The sequence below is a fragment of the Phocoena phocoena genome, chromosome 7 (assembly GCF_963924675.1).
Source record: "Phocoena phocoena chromosome 7, mPhoPho1.1, whole genome shotgun sequence".
NCBI classification, from domain to species: Eukaryota; Metazoa; Chordata; class Mammalia; order Artiodactyla; family Phocoenidae; genus Phocoena; species Phocoena phocoena.
The window spans coordinates 66,291,499-66,315,914 of record NC_089225.1 but is presented as its reverse complement, the minus strand read 5'-3'; the positions used below and the strand labels follow the sequence as shown (position 1 = coordinate 66,315,914).

Below are 24,416 nucleotides of genomic sequence, written 5' to 3'. Positions count from 1 at the left end.
TTCTGTTTGTGTGCCACTACCATACTGTCTTGATTACTGTAGCTTTATAGTACAGTCTTAAGTCAGGGAGACTGATTCCTCCTGCTCTGTTTTTCTTTCTGAAGATTGCTTTGGCTATTCGGGGTCTTGTTTGCTTCCATACAAATTGTGAAATTTTTTGTTCTTGCTCTGTGAAAAATGTTATTGGTAGTTTGATAGGGATTGCAAAGAATCTGTATATTGCTTTCGGTAGTATAGTCATTTTCACAATGTTGATTCTTCCAATCGAAGAACATGGTATATCTCTCCATCTGCTTGCATCGTTGTTGATTTCTTTCATCAGTGTCTTATAGTTTTCTGCATACAGGCCTTTTGTCTCCTTAGGTTGGTTTATTCCTAGGTATTTTATTCTTTTTGTTGCAGTGGTAAATGGGAGTGTTTCTTTAATTTCTCTTTCAGATTTTTCAACATTAGTGTATAGGAATGCAAGAGATTTCTGTGCATTAATTTTGTATCCTGCTACTTTACCAAATTCATTGATTAACTCTAGTAGTTTTCTGGAAGCATCTTTAGGATTCTCTATGTGTAGTATCATGTCATCTGCAAACACTGACAATTTTAGTTCTTCTTTTCAAGTTTGGATTCCTTTTATTTCTTTTTCTTCTCTGATTCCTGTAGCTAAAACTCCCAAAACTATGTTGAATAATAGTAGTGAGAGTGAGTCCCCTTGTCTTGTACATGATCTTAGTGGAAATGGTTTCGGTTTTTCACCATTGAGAACGATGTTGGCTCTGGGTTTGTCATATATGGCATTTACTGTTTTGAGGTAACTTCCCTCTATGCCTACTTTCTGGATGGTTTTTATCATAAATGGGTGTTGAATTTTGTCAAAGGCATTTTCTGCCTCTATTGAGATGATCATATGGTATTTATCCTTCAACTTGTTAATATGGTTCATCACATTGATTGATTTGCGTATGCTGAAGAATCCTTGCATTCCTGGGATAAACCCCACTTGATCATGGTGTATGATCCTTTTAATGTGCTGTTGGATTCTGTTTGCTAGCATATTCTTCAGGATTTTTGCATGTATATTCATCAGTGATTTTGGCCTGTAGTTTTCTTTTTTGTAGCATCTTTGTCTCATTTTGGTATCAAGGTGATGGTAGCCTCATAGAATGAGTTTGGGAGTGTTCCTCCCTCTTCTGTATTTCAGAAGAGTTTGAGAAGGATAGGTGTTAGCTTTTCTCTAAATGTTAGATTGAATTCGCCTGGGAAGCCATCTGGTCCTGGGCTTTTGTTTGTTGGAAGATTTTTAATCACAGTCTCAATTTCAGTGCTTGTGACTGGTCTATTTTCTATTTTTCCTGACTCAGTCTCGGGATGTTGTGCTTTTCTAAGAATTTGTCCATTTCTTCCAGCTTGTCCATTTTATAGGCATATAGTTGCTTGTAGTAGTCTCTCATGATCCTTTGTATTTCTGCAGTGTCACTTGTTACTTCTCCTTTTTAATTTCTAATTCTACTGATTTGAGTCCTCTCCCTTTTTTACTTGATGAGTCTGGCTAATGGTTTATCAATTTTTTTTATCTTCTCAAAGAACCAGCTTTTAGCTTTATTGATATTTGCTATCGTTTCCTTCATTTCTTTTTCATTTATTTCTGATCTTTATGATTTCTTTCCTTCAGCTAACTTTGGGGTTTTTATGTTCTTCTTTCTCTAATTGCTTTAGGTGTAAGGTTAGGTTGTTTATTTGAGATGTTTCTTGTTTCTTGTGGTAGGATTTTATTGCTATAAACTTTCATCTTAGAACTGCTTTTGCTACACCCCATAGGCTTTGTGTTGCTGTGTTTTCATTGTCATCTGTTTCTAGAAACTTTTTGATTTCCTCTTTGATGTCTTCAGTGATCTCCTGGTTATTTAGTAGTGCATTGTTTAGCCTCCATGTGTTTGTAGTTTTTAGAGATTTTTTTGTGTAATTGATATCTAGTCTCATAGTGCTGTGGTCAGAAAAGATACTTGATACGGTTTCAGTTTCTAAAATTTACCAAGGCTTGATTTGGGACCCAAGATACGATCTATCCTGGAGAATGTTCCATGTGCACTTGAGAAGAAAGTGTAATCTGCTGTTTTTGGATGGAATATCTCACAAATATCAATTAAGTTCATCTTGTTTAATGTATCATTTAAAACTTGTGTTTCCTTATTTATTTTCATTTTGGATGATCTGTCCATTTGTGAAACTGGAGTTTTAAAGTCCCTTACAACTACTGTGTTACTGTCAATTTCCCTTTCATGGCTGTTAGCATTTCCCTTATGTATTGAGGTGCTCTTATGTTGGGTGCATAAGTATTTATAATTGTTATATATTCTTCTTTGATTGATCCCTTGATCATTATGTACTGTCTTTCTTTGTCTCTTGTAATAGTCTTTATTTTAAAGCCCATTTTGTCTGATATGAGAATTGCTACTCAAGCTTTCTTTTGGTTTGCATTTGCATGGATTATCTTTTTCCAGCCCCTCACTTTCAGTCTGTATGTGTCCCTAGGTCTGAAGTGGGTCTCTTGTAGACAGCATATATACGGGTCTTGTTTTTGTATCCATTCAGCCAGTCTATGTCTTTTGGTTGGAGCATTCAATCCATTTACATTAAAGGTAGTTATCTATATATATGTTTTTATTACCATTTTGTCAATTGTTTTGGGTTTGTTATTGTAAGTATTTTCCTTCTCTTGCGTTTCCTGCCTAGAGAAGTTCCTTTAGTATTTGTTGTAGAGCTGGTTTGATGGTGCTGAATTCCTTAGTTTTTGCTTGTCTGTAAAGGTTTTAATTTTCTGTCAAATCTGAATGAGATCCTTGCTGGGTAGAGTAATCTTGGTTGTAGGTTTTTCCCTTTCTTCACTTTCCATATGTACTGCCACTCCCTTCTGGCGTGCAGAGTTTCTGCTGAAAGATCAGCCGTTAACCTTAGGGGGATTCCATTGTATGTTATTTTTCTCTTGTTGCTTTTAATACTTTTTCTTTGTATTTAATGTTTGATAGTTTGATTAATATGTGTCTTGGTGTGTTTCTCCTTGGATTTATCCTGTATGGGACTCTGTGCACTTCTGGGACTTAATTGACTATTTCCTTCCCATATTAGGGAGTTTTCAACTATAATCTCTTCAAATATTTTCTCTGTCCCCTTTTTTTTTCCTCTTCTTCTGGGACCCCTATAATTCGAATGTTCATGCATTTAATGTTGTCCCAGAGGTCCCTGAGATTGTCCTCAATTCTTTTCATTCTGTTTTCTTTATTCTGCTCTGCGATAGTTATTTCCACTATTTTATCTTTCAGGTCACTTATCCCTTCTTCTGCCTCAGTTATTCTGCTATTGATTCCTTTAAGAGAATTTTTTTTTTGGCGGTACATGGGCCTCTCACTGCTATGGCCTCTCCCATTGCGGAGCACAGGCTCCGGACGCACAGGCTCAGTGGCCATGGCTCACGGGCCCAGCCTCTCCGCGGCATGTGGGATCTTCCCGGACCGGGGCACAAACCCACGTCCCCTGCATCGACAGATGAACTCTCCACCACTGCGCCACCAGGGAAGCCGCCTTCTAGAGAATTTTTAATTTCAATTATTTTGTTGTTCATCATTGTTTGCTCTTTATTTCTTCTAAGTCCTTGTTAAACATTTCTTGTATTTTCTCCATTCTATTTCCAAGATTTTGGATCATCTTTACTATCATTACTCTGAATTGATTTTCAGGTGGACTGCCTATTTCCTCTTCATTTGTTTGGTCTGGTGGGTTTTTACCTTGCTCCTTCATCTGTTGTGTATTTCTCTGTCTTCTCATTTTGCTTAACTTACTGTGTTTGGGGTCTCCTTTTCCCAGGCTGCAGGTTCGCAGTTCCCATTGTTTTTGGTGTCTGCCCCCAGTGGGTAAGGTTAGTTCAGTGGGTTGTGTAGGCTTCCTGGTGGAGGGGACTGGTGCCTCTGTTCTGGTGGATGAAGCTGGATCTTATCTTTCTGGTGGGCTCACCATATCCAGTGGTGTGTTTTGGGGTGTTTGTGAACTTATTATGATTTTAGGCAGCCTCTCTGCTAATGGGTGGCATTGTGTTCCTGTCTTGCTAGTTGTTTGGCATAAGGTGTCCAGCAATGTAGCTTGCTGGTTATTGAGTGGAGCTGGGTTTTAACATTGAGATGGAGATCTCTGGGAGAGCTTTCGCTGTTTGATATTACGTGGGGCCAGGAGGTCTCTGGTGGACTAACATCCTGTACTGTGCTCTCTGACCTCAGAGACTCAGGCCTGACACCCGTCCAGAGCACCAAGACGCTGTCAGTCACACAGCTCAGAAGAAAAGGAGAATAAAAAATAAAGAAAGAAATAAATTAATAAACAAAATAAAATTATTAAAATAGAAAATATTTATTTAAAATAAACAAATTTAAAAATAATAAAAAACGAGAGAAAGAAAGAACAACCAAACCAAGAAACAAATCCGCCAATGATAATGAACGCTAAAAACTACACTAAAAAAAACAAACAAAAAACCAAAACAGTCAGAACGCTAGGACAAATGGCAAAAGCAAAGCTATACAGACAAAAATCACACTAAGAAGCATACACATACACACTCACAAAAAGAGAAAAAGGAAAAAAAAATATATATATATATATAAAAAGGAAGAGAGCAACCAAATCAATAAACAAACCTACCAATGATAATAAGCTCTAAATACTAAACTAAGATAAACATAAAACCAGAAACAAATTAGATGCCGGAAGCACACTCCAAGTCTACAGTTACTCTCAAAGTCCCCCGCCTCATTTTTGGAATGATTTGTTGTCTATTCAGGTATTCCACAGATGCAGGGTACATAAAGTTGATTGTGGAGAGTTAATCTGCTGCTCCTCAGGCTGCTGGGTGAAATTTCCCTTTCTCATCTTTGTTCTCACAGCTTCTGGGGTTCAGGTTTGGATTTGGCCCCATCTCTGCATGCAGGTTGCCTGAGGGCGTCTGTTCTTGGCCCAGATAGGACGGGGTAAAGGAGCAGCTGATTAGGAGGCTCTGGCTCAGTCAGGCTCGGGGGAGGGAGGAGTACAGAATCTTGGGCGAGCCTACAGCAGCAGAGGCCAGCGTGACATTGCACCAGCCTGAGGCGTACTGTGTGTTCTCCTGGGGAAGTTGTCCCTGGATCACGGGACCCTGGCAGTGGCGGGCTGTACAGGCTCCTGTGAAGGGAGGTGTGGATAGTGACCTGTGTTTGCACACAAGCTTCTTGGTGGCTGAGCAGCAGCCTTAGCATCTCATGCCTGTCTCTGGTGTCTGTACTGATAGCTGCAGCTCATGCACATCTCTGGAGCTCTTTTAGGTGGTGCTCTGAATCCCTTCTCCCCATGCACCCCGAAACATTGGTCTCTTGCTTCTTAGGCAGTTCCAGACTTTTTCCTGGACTCCCTCCCTGGTAGCTGTGGCACACTAGCCCCCTTCAGGCTGTGTTTTTGCAGCCAACCCCAGTTCTCTCTCTGGGGTCTGACCTCTGAAGCCCAAGCCTCAGCTCCCCGTCCCCACCTACCTCAGTGGGTAAGCAGACTAGCTTCTCAGGCTGGTGGGTGCTGGTCAGCACCAATCCTCTGTGCAGGAATCTCTCCGCTTTGCCCTCTGCACCCCTGTTGCTGCGCTCTCCTCCAGGGCTCCAAAGCTTCCACCCCTGCCCACCCCCCATCTCTGCCAGTGAAGGGACTTCCTAGTGTGTGAAACCTTTCCTCCTTCACAGCTGCCTCCCAGAGGTGCAGGTCCCATCCCTATTCTTTGTCTCTATTTTTCTTTTTTCTTTTGCCCTACCCAGGTACATGGGGAGTTTCTTGCCTTTTGGGAAGTCTGAGGTCTTCTGCCAGCATTCAGTAGGTGTTCTGTAGGAGTTGTTTCACATGTAGATGTAGGTTTGATATATTTGTGGGGAGGAAGGTGATCTCCATGTCTTACTCCTCCGTCATCTTGAAGTTGTCCCTCTTGTGATTTTTGAATGATGTTTTATTAGTAGATGAGTTGTTCTTTTAGGAAAATTGTTCTGTTAATATCTGAGATATTCCACATCTATATATATATATTTCCAAGAAAAAGAAAAATCATGCCATCTAATGGCTAACTGCCCAATTCTTTTTTTCTTATGTTACATGTTGTTTTACATACAGCCATGGGTTTCATACCACAGAGTGTATTCCAAGGCTACACAGAGAATATGAGAGAAGAAAAGGAATCTGGAAAAATTCCCAGGAGCCACCTGCACATACTAGGTTTTGTTATGGAAGTTATATGGAAGGGCAGGTCTTTATTTCTAAACAGGATGTATAAAGAGCTGAAGAGTTTATGTTTATAAAAATCTCATTAAATATATCTAATTGTATCACATATTCAAATATAGTAAAGATTAAATCACCTATCTAGAACTAAGTGATATCTTGTCCTAAACTGTGGCCCTAATGTTACGACAAAATTTTAATATTACTCTATATTGTTGCTCAACAGTAGCTTCCAAATGCATTTTCTTTTAAATTCTTTCAGCAACTCTAGCTATTTTATTAGTATATATATTTAATAGATGCAGTAACTGTAGAGACCAAATGCATTTCCAATGGTCACATAAGTGTTAAAGGGTAAGACTAAAACTTGAACACCAACCTGTTAATTCCAAGTTTATTTTATTACGAGAAAATATAGGTAAATTTTGAAAATGAATCATGTATGATAAAATTGTATAAGAAATTTCATATTTGGAGTATTGCTCAATATATGAACATTCTGAAGTGAGAGATGCTTTGACTTTGAGAATTAACATTATAAAGCAACAATCAGTTCAATGCTTGAGAGGATGGCTTACTACCTGATGCATGCCATGTTCCTTATATCAATCAGTGTATATGAGTGTCTATTTGAGTTTAGTATTTGTTTATACTAACCTATTAGTTTATACTAATAGATTCATATCCACGTATACGACTCTAAATTTTTATAAATTTGTTGGTTATTAGAGACAAAAGATCTAGATCTTCCCTCCTTAAAAATTAGAAGTGGTTCAGTGGTATCAGATTTACACTGCAGTTTATAATTTACTTGTCTTCTTTTGTGTTTTCTTAGAATAGGCAGATATGTAGCATACTTCAAAGGGAGATTTTTAAAAATAGGTTTAAGAGTATCATTAAGTGCATTTTACTTGTTAACTTTTAAAATTGTTCCTTTTAGCACAAAGATGCATGATTATTTCATTTAATTGTTCATGATGCTTTTCCATTAAAATGAGTTTTCCAGATACCAAAAATAATTTTACACCCCTAGGGAAGTAAACATTAAAAACAGTTTTGAAGAATTATGTATTTGAGGATAATTTAAAGCACAAAATTATTAGTAACAGTTAAAATACTGAAATAAGCAAGAATGACAACGTAATCCTAATCTTCAGCTTAAGTTTTACTGATAGGTTAGGAGAAAATATGCCTGAAGAAAAGAAAGAGGTTTAGTAACCTGAAAATCATTTTTGTAAAGAAGTTTTGAGCTTATTATTAAAAGTAAGATGGATTATGTATACCAGGTATTAAAACATATTGTTAAATTTACTTTGGACAGAGAGGACACACACCCATCCCCCAAAAAAGAGTGAGAGAGAGAGAGAGAGTACTCCATTCGTACATATATTTTGCCTACACCCTGCCTAAAATCCTCAACAGAGAAGAACAGGGGGAAAATGTACCTGATTCATCCTACCATTATATTAAAAAATATTTATTTTATTTGGATTTATGCTAAGACTTAGAAGTGCTTATTGACTATATATTCATAAATTTGTCTTCACATTTGTTGTTTGTCTGAATATTTTTACTGTGCTAAAGCATGCATAAACATAAACATTTACCTTTTTAACTATCTTTAAGTATAAAATTCAGTGATATTAATTACATTCACAATGTTATACAGTCATCACCAGTATATATTTCTAAAACTTTTTCATTACCACAAGCAGAAACTTATAACCATTAAATAATGTTTCCTATTTTCCACTCTTCCCAGTCCCTGGTATAATAGGCTGCATTTAAAATTTTCACTTTCAAAACAAGACAGTGAATTTTAATATTTGTAATAATTTCTTCAAACAAGTATGAATCACAATTCCTCAAAGACTTCAACATACAGACATCTATCAACATGCATTATTGCCTCACATGTTATCCTAACTCGATCTTCAATAAATCTTTTACAATGATAATGAGTGCTGAATAAATCAAATATAAGTAGGTATTGATCTTTGACAACATCTAGCAATATATGTACTATCATTCTTCATGTGTAAATACACAATATTTACTAAAAAAAAGAAGAAAATACAGACTTTATAAATATGATGGACTTCAGAGTTTATATGGAATTTAACTTAATTTTAAGTCCCCAATAAAATCACGTGGAGTTCTATTAACCCTGTACAAAATAAATTTAGCTTCAGGATTTCAATTTTCTCATATCTGTACTAACTGGATAGTTATTAACAGCGATATGCCATTTCTTCAAATTAACTCAATTTTCTACTCCTATATGTTATTTATGTATCCCCGCTGCCAGGAAATGCAATACTCACATAGAAATGCAGGTTCTATTTTCTTAAATATCAGTGTTTATGTTCAATTTTTTCTATCATCATAAGATTAAAAAAACAGCCTGTACAAGCTTACAAATCATAAATTGTGCCTTGGGCTAAGATGGGTGTAGAGCCACATCTTCAAAGGAAGCTACTTCCTTATCAGAAAAGAATCACTCTAGAGCCATCTGCCTGCTTATCGTTACATCTGGCCAGACTTATGTTTTAAAGGAATAGCTAACTAAATAAGGAAGAGAACGTCAAGCTAATAGACATTTCTGGCAGTCAATAAAAGGTTACTGAGAAAAAATAACCACACATGCCACAAAAGCAACTGATGAGTACAGGATGTTATCTAGAGCAAAGAACAATGATGAGGCCCTAATTAGATACTACTGAAGACATTAAATGGCAAAGATGATAAGAGTACTGACAATATTACAAATGATATAAACTCCTTGCTATATTAACAAGAAAATTATATGATGTTTTATCTAATATAATTATTTTAAAAATAATTATCTATATTCATATATCCTTGGATATACTACCATGCTTCTAAATTCAGCATTCTATAATTTTGTTTTATTTTTTCACCCCCTCCCTACCCTGCCTCTATTTGTATACATTTTTCCATTTATCCACTCTGGTATAGGAACTGTTCTAGCCATTGAGGCTGAAGGAGAAAAAGTGATGAAGGTCAACTTCTGAAAAATCAAAGTCTTTGGGGCAGTGATTCAGGAAAATAAATAAGTACAATAAATTACGGAAAGGTATTGCCATGGAAGTAAGTCCAAAATGGCTATGTTTGGGTTTATCATTTATTTGACTGCCAACATCCAGAACACATGACATAGGTGGGAAAAAAAGTACTGAAATCACATGTGAAATTTTAGTTAATAACTTTAGGTTAAAGTTGCATAGGACAACAGTTTATCTAGCATATTGAAATCTAGAGAAAACAATTTTTCATATTCCTTGGAAAACTAAATTATTTTCAAGAGTAATCACAAAGTGAAACCAAAAAAACGTGAATAAAATGTGTACATTTTGAAAGACACATTAGAGAGATTTACTCCTTCAATAAAACCATTTTGGATTTTTCTATTTGTAATTTCTTTTGTATACTTAATGTTTGGCATTGTAGCTAATTCCCCAAACCCCTTCCATGTAGATGATTGTGTACATTGCTCATTATAATCCCATTTCTCTTTTTCAGGGATTGGTTTATCCACCCAACTCTGACAAATGAGATGTGAGGGTGAGTCTGCTGCTAATAGGAAAAGATGATTCCTTGTCATCCTCTAGATATTATTATTTAAATGTGTGTTTACAATTACCACAATCAACTTCAAGAATGGCAGACTAGAAAACTAGAAGAAAATGATGTTATTAGTGATATCTCAATCAAGCATACCTGAAATCCCTCTGAGCTCTAAAATTCCTGTTATGTGAGATGATAAATCATGTATACTTTGAACCAGATTGATTTTGCATTTCTATTGGTTGTAGCCCAAATTATTGGATTGGATATATCTGGTAATAACAGAGAAAACTGTTTTTATTTTCTGTTTACTACATTAATAGAACCAGTGTTTAGGCAGAGGCCATTCATTTTTATCACCTTATATTTATGCATCTAGAAAGTGTTTCTGTAAACATACAAGTTTTTGCTTCAATTATAAAAAGCTAACAGATGTTTAATACTGAATGTTATAGATTTATCCCATCCTTAATACTACTGTCAAAACAATTAAGTTTAAGTACATAACTTATTTGTTAATAAAATCAGTTATACATATATTTGTCAGTAATGTTTTTTAAATGCTTTTAAAGATATTTCCAATGTTTGATCTTTAAAGTTTGAAAAAAGTGAAGCAAAATAATTTATTCTTACTAAAGAATTCATATAATATACATTGCAGAATATTTAATAAAACAGTAACTTGATTCGATATATTTTTTTCAGCATATTTTCATTAAAAACAAACTTTTAAACATTCTCAGGGGATGGAACTATATCAGCTTTAGCTTAACAAACTAAATGATTTATGAAGAATCATTATAATGGATATAGCTAACAGGCTTTGCTTGCTTTCATGTTATTCTGAAATTAATTGTATAAGTGTTATGAGTATAAGCCATAAATATACATATTGTCACTCTTTCCAGTATTTTTTACTTACTAGCTATAAAACCATCAGAATATTATTAAATTTCTCTGTACTTACTTTCTTATTCTATAAAATAAAGATTAAAATAGTAACTATCAAATGGATTGTGACTTAGTACAAGTAAAAATTAACTCTAAGAGTATCTGACATATAACTAAGGTTCAAAATTTTTTTAGTTTTATAAACAATATCAAAAACAATGTAGGGATAAGGATAAGTGAATCCTTATACTTTTTTCTTCTTTTTTTAAAAAATGATCTGGCCACTCCTAACTCCAACCTCATATCCCTCATTAACTGTCCTTTAGGGACAGTATCAAGTACTTTCTTGCCCCAGAGCCATCTTGTAACCAAGCAGGGGCCTTCCTGGGGTACACCCCACTGCCCCCGTCATGTCCTCCATCTGCATTTTTTTTTTTTTTTTTTTTTTGGCTGCATTGGGTGTTGGCTGCTGTACACGGGGCTCTCTCTAGTTGTGGCGAGTGAGGGCCACTCTTGGTAATTTGAAATATAAACATATTTCAAAGTGAATAAAACAAGTATATGAGAACACAGAATTAGTGAATATTATGTTTATATTTCTATAAATATAACACATCTTGGTAATTTGTCTTTTTTTCTACATTTTTACTTAAGTGATTTTCTAATAACTCATCATTATTTTTGAGGAAAACTATTTTGTATGTGTGTTGGGGTTCTTTAAAATTTAGGTTTACTAACTTCAGACATACTCTTATTCCTTCAACAAAAATTTTGCTAGAGTGAGAGTTCTAGATTGTGGAGATAGGACACAAGATAAGAATAGAAAGAGTAGTAGCAGTAATAATGTCATTAGTAATGACAGTGTCATCAGCAAATACATATTCAATGCCTTTTATATGCTAAATATCTTACATATTTTATTATATTTAGTTGTTACAATAATTATATAGGTGAGTATGATTGCTATTCCTTATTAGAGATGAGTATATTGAAGCAATGGAAACTGAATAACTTGCCAAGTTCACACAACTAGCAAGAGGTTTACTAATGTATTAATTTCAACTCAAGTATCGTGATTGCGGAGTCAGTCATTTAGTCTAAACCTCTATTTAATGAAGTATCCAGAAATTAATACATTATACTTAGTTGCAACCTCATGCAGCTAAAAATGTAAATAGCATTTTTTATTGCAATAAAATATAGTTTATTAAATTAAAATAATGATAACTTATCGCAATATAATTATAAATAGATTTTAAATAAATATACTATTTATATTTTTCATTATGTATGCATGTATGTGCATCATATGTGTGCATACAAACATACCTATAATCTCTCTCCATAAACACATGCATATATATAAATATACACACATGCAAAAATACATGTATCTATCTTCTATCTACCTTTTTCTATCTATCTATCTATCTATCTATCTATCTATCTATCATCTATCCTTACATACATATATGCACATATACCCACATGTACCCATATACACACTTACATGGTTAAGATTCCTGTGTGGTTTTTAGTGGGTGGGTGGGTAAGGACCACTGATGTTCATGACTGACTCAGCAAACACTAGATTAACATGTATAAGAATTTTTTTTCTAATTTAAATTTATTTATTATTTATTTATTTTTGGCTGCATTGGGTCTTCTGTTGCTGTGTGCAGGCTTTCTCTAGTTGTGGCGAGTGGGGAATACTCTTTGCTGTGGTGCACGGGCTTCTCATTGCGGTGGCCACTCTTGTTGTAGAGCATGGGCTCGAGGGCGCACAGGATTCAGTAGCTGTGGCTCACGGGCTCTAGAGTGCAGGCTCAGTAGTTCTGCTGCACGGGCTTAGTTGCTCCGTGGCATGTGGGATCTTCCCAGACCAGAACTCGAACCCATATTCCCTGTGCTGGCAGGCAGATTCTCAACCACTGAGCCACCAGGGAAGCCCAAAAATGTATAAGTTTTTTTTTATTCACATAATATATAAACAGTTACTAACATGTGGGATTTTATTTTGTTTTTTTAAGTGTGCACTTTCTATCTTCTTACTTAGATCTTAGGATTATTTTAGATTCAAAATGTTTTCTATAAGTTTATGTAAATTCATGTTGGTATTCCCGTCCTTCTGGTCTCTAACTCAGGAAACACATGATTTTTAGGTTGAATCAGCATTCTCTTTCCTCCACACTTATCTTTTAATTCTCTAGTTATATCCATCCTACAGCCAATCTTATCTTCCTTGTCTCCCCCTCAGAGTCTTCATCTTATACTTGTACATAGTTAAATTATCCTGTTACTCCTCCACATCCTAAAATTAATTTCCCACAATCTCAATTTTCATTATGATTTCCAATGCAATTTTAATTTTCTCTTTCAAGTTTAGCCTCTTTTCTCCTTTATGTTATGTTGCTTTGTAAAAAAATTATATTTCCTTTTCTTTGTGTACTTATGGTTTTCTGCTTCTTTTCCTTCATTTTCATGCCTTCATACATCATAGTGATGCATTTTCTTCTAATTCTTGTAAGCTAATTTGAAATATATGGTTTTTCTCATATGCTTCAGAATTATTGTGTTTCTACCACCTTTTGACAAAGATGAAGCCAGCCAATATAAAAAGAGCAGAATTGATAATTACATAAAAATCTAAAATTTTGACAATGTAATATTTTACTATGTATTTAAACTGTTGCTCTGAGATGCAGCAATATATAAATTAAGGGAACATACACAAAACAATAACAAAATATTGTAACTGTTCACATTTTAACAAAAAAAAAATGAGATGGCAGCTTAGGATGGTGGGAGTTAAACTCCAAAGGTGTCTTTTTTGCATTCACACATAAAATTTCAGATCAGCAATGAAGAAATGAATAAAACTACAATACTGTCAAAAGTAGGTAAAATAAATTGTGTTGATTATAATATAAAATGTCAAAGTAAAACTACTGATTTTAGAATAGAATTCAAGTCATTCTATTACCTACTTTTTTATAAGATATTTTAGTATAATCCTTTTAAATTATTTTATTTACAGTCTTTTCTTGGAGGTAGTGGCAAAAATTCAGTTTTACTTAATAAAGTCATTGTATTTCCCTCCCAATTGTGGTGCTACCACTAAGTTTTCCCTTTACTCATTTTTGTTTGATAATGTCTTTTAAAGGTAGTAAAACATAAAGCAGAAAAATAAATAAATAAATAAAATCAATAATGAAGGAAGAGACACACAAGGTAATACTTAATGGAATTGTCAGCTCATGAAGGCAATTCACAAGCTGAAGTAAAATGAATTCTATGTATGAAAGAAATCAATACTTATCCTAGCATCATTCCTGCTACACTGCAGTTTATCAGTAAACTAGATGCTGCCACATATCATAGACCTTAGAAAACTAGTTGCTCTCACAAGCAATATTTATTCTGCATAAGTTTCAACACACCTGAATTTATTTAAGCAAAGCAAAGCTTTCCTGGCAATTAAAGAACCAGGGTATGATAATACACAAATACACAAATATGATTTGTGACAAAGGTACCTGAATTAAAGACAAAAGCCATATGGAGCTATGGAGATTCTAAACATTGGGACGGGGAAGAAATAGGTTAATTACAAAGCATAAAAATGAGTTATCAAGTGCATTTGAACACTAAACACAAGCAATGTCTTTTTTATTTAGGAAGAATGTACAAACATGAGAATAAAGTTGACTGAATTTTCTTGTTTCTTCTCCTGCCTTCCTTCCTTCTTTCCCCCAGCCCATCTTTGTCTTTTCCTTTCTTTATTTTTATTTCCTCCTTCTTTTCTTTCTTCCTTCTCTATTTTTTTCTATATTTTTCTTCCTTTTACTATGGTGAGATTTATAAACATCTGTAGAAGTTAAGTTTACCCTTTTGCCCATCTGGCAAATCTCCATACTTGCTTTCTGTGTCATGAAAAAAAAAACTTTATCCTTACAAAACTACTGTGCACCTGAAATTAAAGAAGTGGATTTAATAAATTTTAATGCTTAGTCATCATCTAGAATCCAGATTTTCTTTAATAATACTACATTTTATGTCATTATCACAAAATAAATTATTTAAATACATTTCCATTGATGTTTCCAGGGCATCTATGTACCTCGGTGCAGGTTTATACACATTATCCTAATTTAAATGTCCAACTGTTAGGACTTTAGGGCATGGAGTAATCACAGCAAGCAAGGATATTACAGAAACAGCCCAAGAGTTGCTGATTGATGAGCCATCTCTCTGAGGGAGCTCTCTATTCTCTCTTTGCCTCATTCTGGAGCCATGGTCCAATTCATCTCCAGTTTCTCATACTACTTATCTGATTTTCTGTTCTGAATCTGTTAGGACCCTAGGGCATAAAATACATGCAACAAGCAAGGATATTACAAAAGTAGCCTACATTTATCTTTATAACTGTACACTTCCCATACCGTTTTAGGAGTTCTAGTGTTATCACTGAGTGGGCCTTTAGAAACACTCATTTAACCTTCATTCCCATAAATAGCTCCTTGGATAATTTGAAGGTATTTCCCCCCACCTATTAAGGTGCAATATCTTAAGTTTTTCCTGCCTTGAAAATGTTAACATTGCATACATAGAGGGACTCAAGACATCAGTCACTAAAATATTTTAATTTCATTTTATGAACAACTAACTTGCTCTAGGCCCCGACCAAAGCACATAGCAATGATAGAGGAATTATTTTAGAAAATGAATAACAGCATACTATAATAAATCTTGTAAACTGAGTTAAATATTGCAATGGACAGATATAGAAGAGAAAAACAAAGAGGTAAGTGGACCTGAATCTGCAATGAGTGAGACTACTGTTTTAGAAACAAGCAAGGGATACTGGAGAATTCCTGCAGAGAGATAGCTCATCAATCAATCAGCAGGAAAATGGTGGCACAGTGATATTAAGATAATTCAGGAAGGTCTAATAAAGGGACTGATTGCCAAGCAATGTCAAGACATAGCAAAAAAACAGGAGGGCTCCTGCTGTACCCCAGGGGAAAGCTGTTATCTCACTAGATTCCAAGTTATGAAAAGGAACAGTGGTTACCCAAACATAGAATATAGGGTCATACAATAAAAAGTAGGTCAGTTGAGTTGAGATAAAGAGCCAATCTCTCTGCAAAACATCTCCAGTCTCTTCTGACAACTCAGGAAAGTATCCAAAGCAATAATACCTCAGCCATTCTCTCTTTCTTCCCATTCATCTCTGGCTGGGTCTTCCCATGTCTGAACCCAGTTAGTAGTTAGAGGACATGGAAGACCACTGATAGGCTCTAAACAGCATTAGTATCCTTGAATAAGATAATGAGAACCACAATAGTGAATGGGGGGGGGCAACATAATATCTAAAAAGATGGGGAATGAAAGTGTCTGGACTCACTGACTCAAAACAAAACCTGAGGTGACATACCCCCATCCAAGAAAACAGGTGAAAAGCCTGGACTGATCACTGTTTGGGCCCTGACTTATTATATGAACCTGATCACTTTATAGAGGCTGGTGAACCAGTTCTAAGTCCATAATTAAGAGCTGAAAACTTGATTACTGATCAGATACAAATCTATAATACATCTAATATTACCACAGGAAAGGATTCCCAGGTAGACGGTATAACCTGGTTTAATTGAGAACCACAGAGGGTCAGAAGAAGTCAACTAAAAATCTACCAGACAAGGAAGAAGGGAGCTGAAAGTGAAGGTGGGAGACACATACATACACACACACACACACACACACACACACACACACACACACAGAGAGAGAGAAGAATTCAAGGTGAAGCTACAACTAGCATTCTCAAATCCAAAAATTAAAGAAAAACTAACAAATAAGCAATAGTAGATGTGTTTATTCAGAAAATATTTGAGTGCAATATAGAATGCTATAAAGTAAGTAAATTTAGAGTCATCAAAGAGATAAAGTATAGCATCCATACAAATAAGAAAATACTGAATTCTATTCAACTGATATTGATTAATAAGTGGAAATGTTAAATTGCAGTAAAAATATATGTAGCCATTTAAATAACTCAATAGACACTACAATATCTAAAACAGTCACAGTCATATACGGAATTAGAGAACTAAAATAGAGACTATAACCCAGAATGCAATATAGAAAAAGAAAAGAAGGAATAAAACCACAAAATAGCCATCAAATGACATAATAGTTAATTTGGCAAACTCTAGCATGATGAAGTTCCAGAAAAAGAAAATAAAAGAAGTGATAGGGAAGCTCTCTTTTAGAGAAAAAAAATTAAGATTTTCCAGGAAAATAATGACAGAGTACTCTGATTAAAGGTACACACTGGGCTTCCCTGGTGGCGCAGTGGTTGAGAGTCTGCCTGCCAATGCAGGGGACATGGGTTCGTGCCCCGGTCCCCGAAGATCCCACATGCCATGGAGCGGCTGGGCCCGTGAGCCATGGCCGCTGAGCCTGCGCGTCTGGAGCCTGTGCTCCGCAACGGGAGAGGCCACACGCCACAACAGTGAGAGGCCCGCGTACCGCAAAAAAAAAAAAAAAAAAAAAAAAAAATAGGTACGCACTATGTGATGTGAAGGTAAATTAAAACAAATCAACAACTGAATGCATTGGGCTAATAATACGTAACATTCAGAATAAAGAGAAAATATAAAGCTATTTGATAGAAAAGGTACATTTATCTAAAAAGTAATAGCAAATAGGCTAACAACAGACTTCTCTTGCAATACAAACAATGAGGCATTGCAGAAAATTATGGAGTAAAACCTTCATAATGCTGCACAAAACTAAATGTTAAACTAGAATTCTAATCCTGCTGAGTTATCATCCAAAAATTAGGAAAAATAAACACTTTCATATGAACAGTAGAATAGTTTAAAAGCCATAGACCATAACTGAAATAATTAACAAAGATACAACTTAGAAGATAGGAGAAGGCGAGAAAAAAATTGTTGAGCCTAGAAGTTATTCATACTTGTCACAGAGATGTAATTAACTCAAATATTTTTTAAAATCATATTTTTTTCTTAAAAAGTTGAAATCAATTTAGAGAAACATTTTTTTAAAACTCTGATTGTGTGTGTGCATGTATGCATGCCTAGGTTGAGTACATTATCACTAGTAGGATTGCAATTAATAACAGAATGTTCTTCACAAAATTTTGTGAATGTTAAATGAGACAACTTGTGCATTTAGAATAGTTCCTAAGATCAAACAAGAAGTGGATGATAACTTTCAGATATTCCCTATTTTCTAGTTATTCAGGAAGGGTCCATTTTTGTTGGAATGTGGGATGGAATGTATTATTCACTTAACTCAAAGTTGCTTTATTGTATTTACTTCTTTCTTATCAAGAATCATGTCCAGTTTCATTCACAAATTCCCTGATACATGAAACAAGACTTGGTAACCAAATCATCTAGCAGGATCACTGATGCATGATTTCAAGACAATATTATTTTTAAATATTTAATTATAAAATGATTTGAAAAGAACTCCCTTATTCATGTATTTATTGATCTATTCAGTTATTTTGTGACTACTCGTGCCATTTTCAATGTTTCAGTATGGATAGTGAATAGGAGAATGTTGACAAAGAAGGAAATTAGTAATCATTAGAATTACTTTTGTCAGTCATACCCTACACATTTAAATTTAAGAAATATGTATTATTAATTCTATTCAATAGGAGAGAAAACTGAAAACTCAGATTTTTTTTTAAATCAATAATTTGTCTAAGGAACTAGAGCTAATAAGAGGTAGAGTGTAATTTGAAACTGTCTCCTTTTTTAGAACTCACACTCAGTAAAGATAGACCTATAATCAATAAACAATTATACTATGTGTAAGACCTTCATTTGTATGAACTGATTTATATGTCACTTAATCAATAAAGACCCCCCAAACCTCATGTAATTGCATTTTCAGGAAAAAAAAAAAAAAAACTGTTCCCAGTGTATCTGCATAAACATAGAAATGGTTATTTACCCTTTGGAGACTCTGCCGTGATTGCTAATACATGAATTGTTTTATATACAGTTGACCCTTGAACAACTGGGGCATTAATCTGTGTATAATTTATAGTTGGTCCTCTGGAATCCATGCTTCCTCCACATCTGTGGATTCAACCAACTGCAGATGGTGTAGTACTATAGTATTTACGACTGAAAAATATCCCCATATAAGTGGACCTGCACAGTTCAAACACAGTTGTTCAAGGGTCAACTGTAGTTTATTTTTTGTCTCACAATCTCCTTTTCATACAATAAAAGGGAGGGGCTAGTTGTTACTTTTGTTTTCAGCAACCACCAGTAGAGAACCCTCACAAGGCTCAGGAAAGTAGGTACACGCTGGAGACCAGGTATAGGGCTCAGTATCTCTTCAGCAAACCAGTACCAAATAAGGAAGGGTGTCCCTTAGATAGTCCACTGATCAGGAAAGAAGCTTACTTGACAAAATCCACAGTCTAATCCTAGGCTCATCAATCTTAGGGCAATAGTAATTCCAATGTTAATGACTTAAATTCAAAAATTAGACTTATTATTTCTATTGACATAATATACCCTCTTTTTGTCTGTAGATATGTTGTTCTCTCTAGCCATTTTAAATAATAGGCAACTTCAATCAGAAAGGGAATTTGACCTTTGGTTGATCTTGTACAATCTTGATCATTTCAGTCAAGTAGTATACATTTCCAAATAGCTCTTGAAACAAATATTTTTCCTTTCTTCAAGGACTGAAATAGCATATTTCAGGATTCTTCAAACCTTCTGAGTGGCTCCTGTTGCTTCTAGCAACTAAATTTCCTGCCAAGCTTTTATCATGAAAGAAAAAACCCAGAAAACCACAGGTTTTGTTTTGAAAATTGGTGGGTGAAGGAAGTAATAATGTTATTTCAATTATGTAATCAACTAAAGGTTGATGTTCTGTTTAAATGCAATTGTAAGGAAAAAGTAAACAAAATGTCATTGTATTTGATTTATAATTTATTATAAACTCATAGAAATTAATAAGTCTTTGAATTGCTATGGGAGCTCATAAATGTTCTAATTAATCTTCCTTAATTTACATCTGAGATAATTGGAGCTCATTTTTTCTAAAATCGATTCTTTTACCTTTTGTTAATCATTTTTGAAGAGATAACACTAAAAATTAGTTCATGTTCCAAGAGATCACATTGCCTTAAAGCAATGAGTACTGATTTTAAGACTGCTTAATCTTTCGACATTTTTAAAGACTGTTTTTGATAATTTGAAGATATTTTGAAAAGAATATTTTTTTTATTTTGGTTGGATAAATTATACAATAGCTTTTTAGAAAATTTAAAGGACTGTCATATGAAAAAAATATTTTAGTTAGTGCTCAAGAATTCTCTGATATGTGAATTAACATATGTATCCTCATATGAAAACACTGAGATTTATAGAGATTTGCTAACTGTATTAAGTTACAGTTAAAAACCTAAGAAGAGATCTAACTCAAATAAATTGTTGATCTTAATTCTTCAAAAGCTTTTCTTCTTCTAATATGTACATGAATGTTTGAGGGTCCTTTTGTATATGTAATCCTTCCAGAAGGCAATGCTCCTATGCAATGCACTATTATATCCTTATTGCTCTCAGGATAGTGCCTTGGACACAGACCTTCAACCATAATTTCAGATGAAATAAATCATTATATGTCAGTATGTGTGTGATGTTTTGTCAAAGATAAAAATCTAATACTAGCTAACTGGTCAAAGGAAGAATAAAGACCTAAAAAACCATTAATTACTCACTGGTGTTTCACAAATGCTGAACATCCATTGAATCAAAGAAATAATGTTACTGAAAGTTAATGGAAGTCAGTACTGTAGACCTGAATCTTGAAATGTCATGAAAAATTAGAATATTTGTTTAATAACTAAAGATGATATTAATTAATGAATAATATAAAAAAAATCAATAGTATAGCCTTAAAAAGCTACATTTATTGAAAACTCAATATATAGCACTAAAATACAAATTATAGTCAAACTCTTAGATTTCCTACCTCATACTATGCATTTTAAGGTTAGCACATTTTACAAAAGAATTCAAGTTATCTACTACTTTGGATTATTTGCCTTCCTAGACCCTCAATGTTATAAACATTTGAAAGTTAAATGTATCATTATTACAATCACAACCAAAATTTATATGTGGTTAACAAAACCTATGTTCTATGAAATTATCTTGTGGAACTACTTCCTAGATGGCCAGTTTTCTGCAATTCAATTTGTGTTTCAATGTATTTTGTGAACAAATATTTTCTTCCAGTTAAGATACCCAAGGAAGTAAATTTTGACATTGATGCAAAGGGAATAACTAATAAATTTCACATGCACATGAACATTATGATAGACTACTGTAAATGCAAAATTAATGTGTCAAGTTAATTTCCCTCCCTCGCCTCTGGCTAATTGGCACTAATTAAATTTTATGCTAATCTTTCTGAGATGACAGCATATAATTTGGAAATTTAGAATTTTTGCTGACATGAGAAAACATATTCATACAACTGCTGCAATACAAAATAACCACAAAACCATTTTACCGTAGTGTTTAATTGTATTATAACATATAATTAAAATTGGGAGTGTATGGATATCATTTTTCATCTTAGATATTGATCAATTATTCATTTTTCTATTTGTACATTTTTTTCCATTGAATTTGGTTAGTTAAAAATTTAGTGTACCTGTATTTTCAATCTGGTGTAATAGATTATAATACTGTACTTGCAGATGTAACACACTTCTTAGTATTTCTGTGTTTGCTTTGGAATGACTATGTCTTCCTAGCTTCTGAAGAACGAATACATTGTGAAGTTAATTTAAAAGACCATCTATTTTGATATTTTGAAATAAATAAAATTTATGACATACAATATTAAAGTCTGCAATAAATGAAATGTATATTCACATTCAATTGTATTTCCTTACACACTAAAATTGCTCTGTACATGTTTGTTATTGGGAACAGGAAACTTTTCAAAATAAATGAACATTTTGTATTAAACGTACAAATCTTCTTTGAAAAGTAACTGTGATAGGCAGAATTTTGGCCTCCATCATCTCCACCTCTTGGTGTAACTCCCGTTATTATATTTTATGTTACATTACAAAATGGACTTTGCAGATGTAACTAAGTATACTAAGTAAATATAAGTATATTTTATTTCCTTAAAATAAGGAAATAATTCTGTATTATTTAGGTGAGTAATTACATGAGCCCTTAATGGTAGAAGGGGGAAGCAGAAAAGGAAACCAGAAAGATATGTGACAGAGGGGGAAGTCATTAAATTCAAAGCATGAGGACTCATGATGCACCTTTTCTGAGTTGAATTATAACATTGCGGGTCTAGGAAGGCAAGTAATCTAGCCAAATGAGAAAAAAATGCAGGCAACTCCAGAAGCAGAGTGGTCCCTGACTGACAATCAGCAAAGAAACTGGGACCTGAGTCCAACAACCTCAAGGAACTGGATTTAACCAACAACCTGAGTGAGCTTGAAAGTAGATTAATTCCCTAGATCATTCAGACAAGAGCCCAGCCCTTCTGACACCTTGATTAGACTCTTGTGAGAAACTGCACAGAGAATCCAGCCACACCACGCCAGACTTCTGACAAACAGAGCTGTGCGATAATAAATGTGTGTTGTCTTAAGCTTCCAAATGTGTAGTAATTTGTTACACACAGAGAGAAAATGAATATAGTAACTCCAGTCAATATCTCCAAATCAAAACTCCCATCTTTATGAGTTTTTTCCACAGGTGAGCTGCTTAGGTGAAGAGAATGGGATTTTTTTTTCTCAAAAGATCCTTGAGCAAATGTGGTAAAGTGTTATGGATTAGAGAATCTGAGTTATGAAAGTGTTCACTGTAATACTAATGTATTCAAATGTTTTCAAAATATGTTTGGGTAAATTAATAAAATGAGTATTATATAGATTTTCTACAAATAGCATTCTAAATACCTCCCTTGAAGTTTTCAAATATTATAAGATTACAAATAAATTGAGAGGCTTCCCCGGTGGCACAGTGGTTAAGAATCCACCTGCCAATGCAGGGGACGCGGGTTTGAGCCCTGGTCTGGGAAGATCCCACATGCCACAGAGCAACTAAGCCCGTGCGCCACAACTACTAAGCCTGCGCTCTAGAGCCCGCAAGCCACAACTACTGAGCCCACGTGCTGCAACCACTGAAGCCCACGCACCTAGAACCTGTGCTCTGCAACCAGAAGCCACTGCAATGAAAAGCCCATGCACCACAATGAAGAGCAGTCCCTGCTTGCCGCAACTAGAGAAAGCCTGTGTGCAGCAATGAAGACCCAACGCAGCCAAAATAAATAAATAAATAAAATTAATTTATTAAAAAATAAATTGTTGGTTAAATAAATTGAAAGGAAAAAGTAATTCATTATTCAAAAAGACTTGGTGGATCAAATTAAGGGTTGTCCCATGGTTAAATGGCATGACATATCTAACATCACTTTCCATCTTTATAAAGCCCTTATTCGATTCTTTCAGAAATTGTACATGTCGTGATCCTGAATTATAATGTAAGTTTAAAATGATTTTCCATAGTCACATTTATTATTTACTACTCTGTATTTTCACATAACCACTAAAATTATTTTGGTATGAGCTTCAGATAAGATGAATTAACTCTCAGCACAGATAATGATAGAAACTTCTAATGAATATTTTCTTTAATTAAAAGTGCAATAGGGCTTCCCTGGTGGCACAGTGGTTGAGAGTCCGCCTGCCGATCCAGGGGACACGGGTTTGTGCCCCGGCCCGGGAAGATCCCACATGCCATGGAGTGGCTGGGCCCATGAGCCATGGCCGCTGAGCCTGCGTGTCCGGAGCCTGTGCTCCGCAACGGAAGAGGCCACGACAGTGAGAGGCCCGCCTACCGCAAAAAAAAAAATGCAATAAATGAAGCATTATTAAGTATCCTAATTGTAGTGAATTCTCATCCATATATCATGCAAATATTTAACAACACTATTCAACGTATGATGCATTTCTCAAATAACCAAAATACTATAAGGAATCAATAAGCTTTACATCAATAACTTTATGTAGGCAAATAACAAAATTATTTAATAATTATATAGCATATCCTCAGTTGAATAATTAGGCTATTTTAGTATGTAAATCTACGTGTGTAAATATAAATATTTTCAGAATATTCATATTTTCATTTCCTTTCCTATTCTTTTTTCCTTAAGTTTAGGCTATAAATTGGTCTTATTTCCTAATTTTATTTTTCTATGCCTTTGTAACTTCAAGTCTCCGAACAACTTTTCTGACAAAGTTTCTCACCCCAAAATTGCAGCCAGAAATTTAGTTTGGGGAAACATACACACAAAAGCATATAAACAACATATTTTCTTGTTTGTTGAGTTTGAGCTGAGAAAGAGAAAAACAGCCCCTGACATCTTGGAACCAGTGTGGCATCCACAGCTGAGCCTTCTTGTTCTCCTGCTGAACATAAGCAATTTCGCAAATCATCAATACCAAGTAAGGCCACTTTATCACCGTTATGGTCCAAACAAACATGCGAACTATCTATAATCATATCTGAACACAGACAGAATCATGTACATTGTCTAAAACACAAAATGATCAGCATCCT

The 24,416-nt window shown here is 34.5% G+C and overlaps 1 protein-coding gene across 1 annotated transcript in view; it reads right to left on the bottom strand.

Moving 5' to 3' along the window:
• The window catches only part of ZNF804A (zinc finger protein 804A), a 316,790-nt gene that overhangs the window by 218,178 nt on the left and 74,196 nt on the right, over nt 1–24,416 (bottom strand). The gene's annotated exons all lie outside the window — the stretch shown is intronic.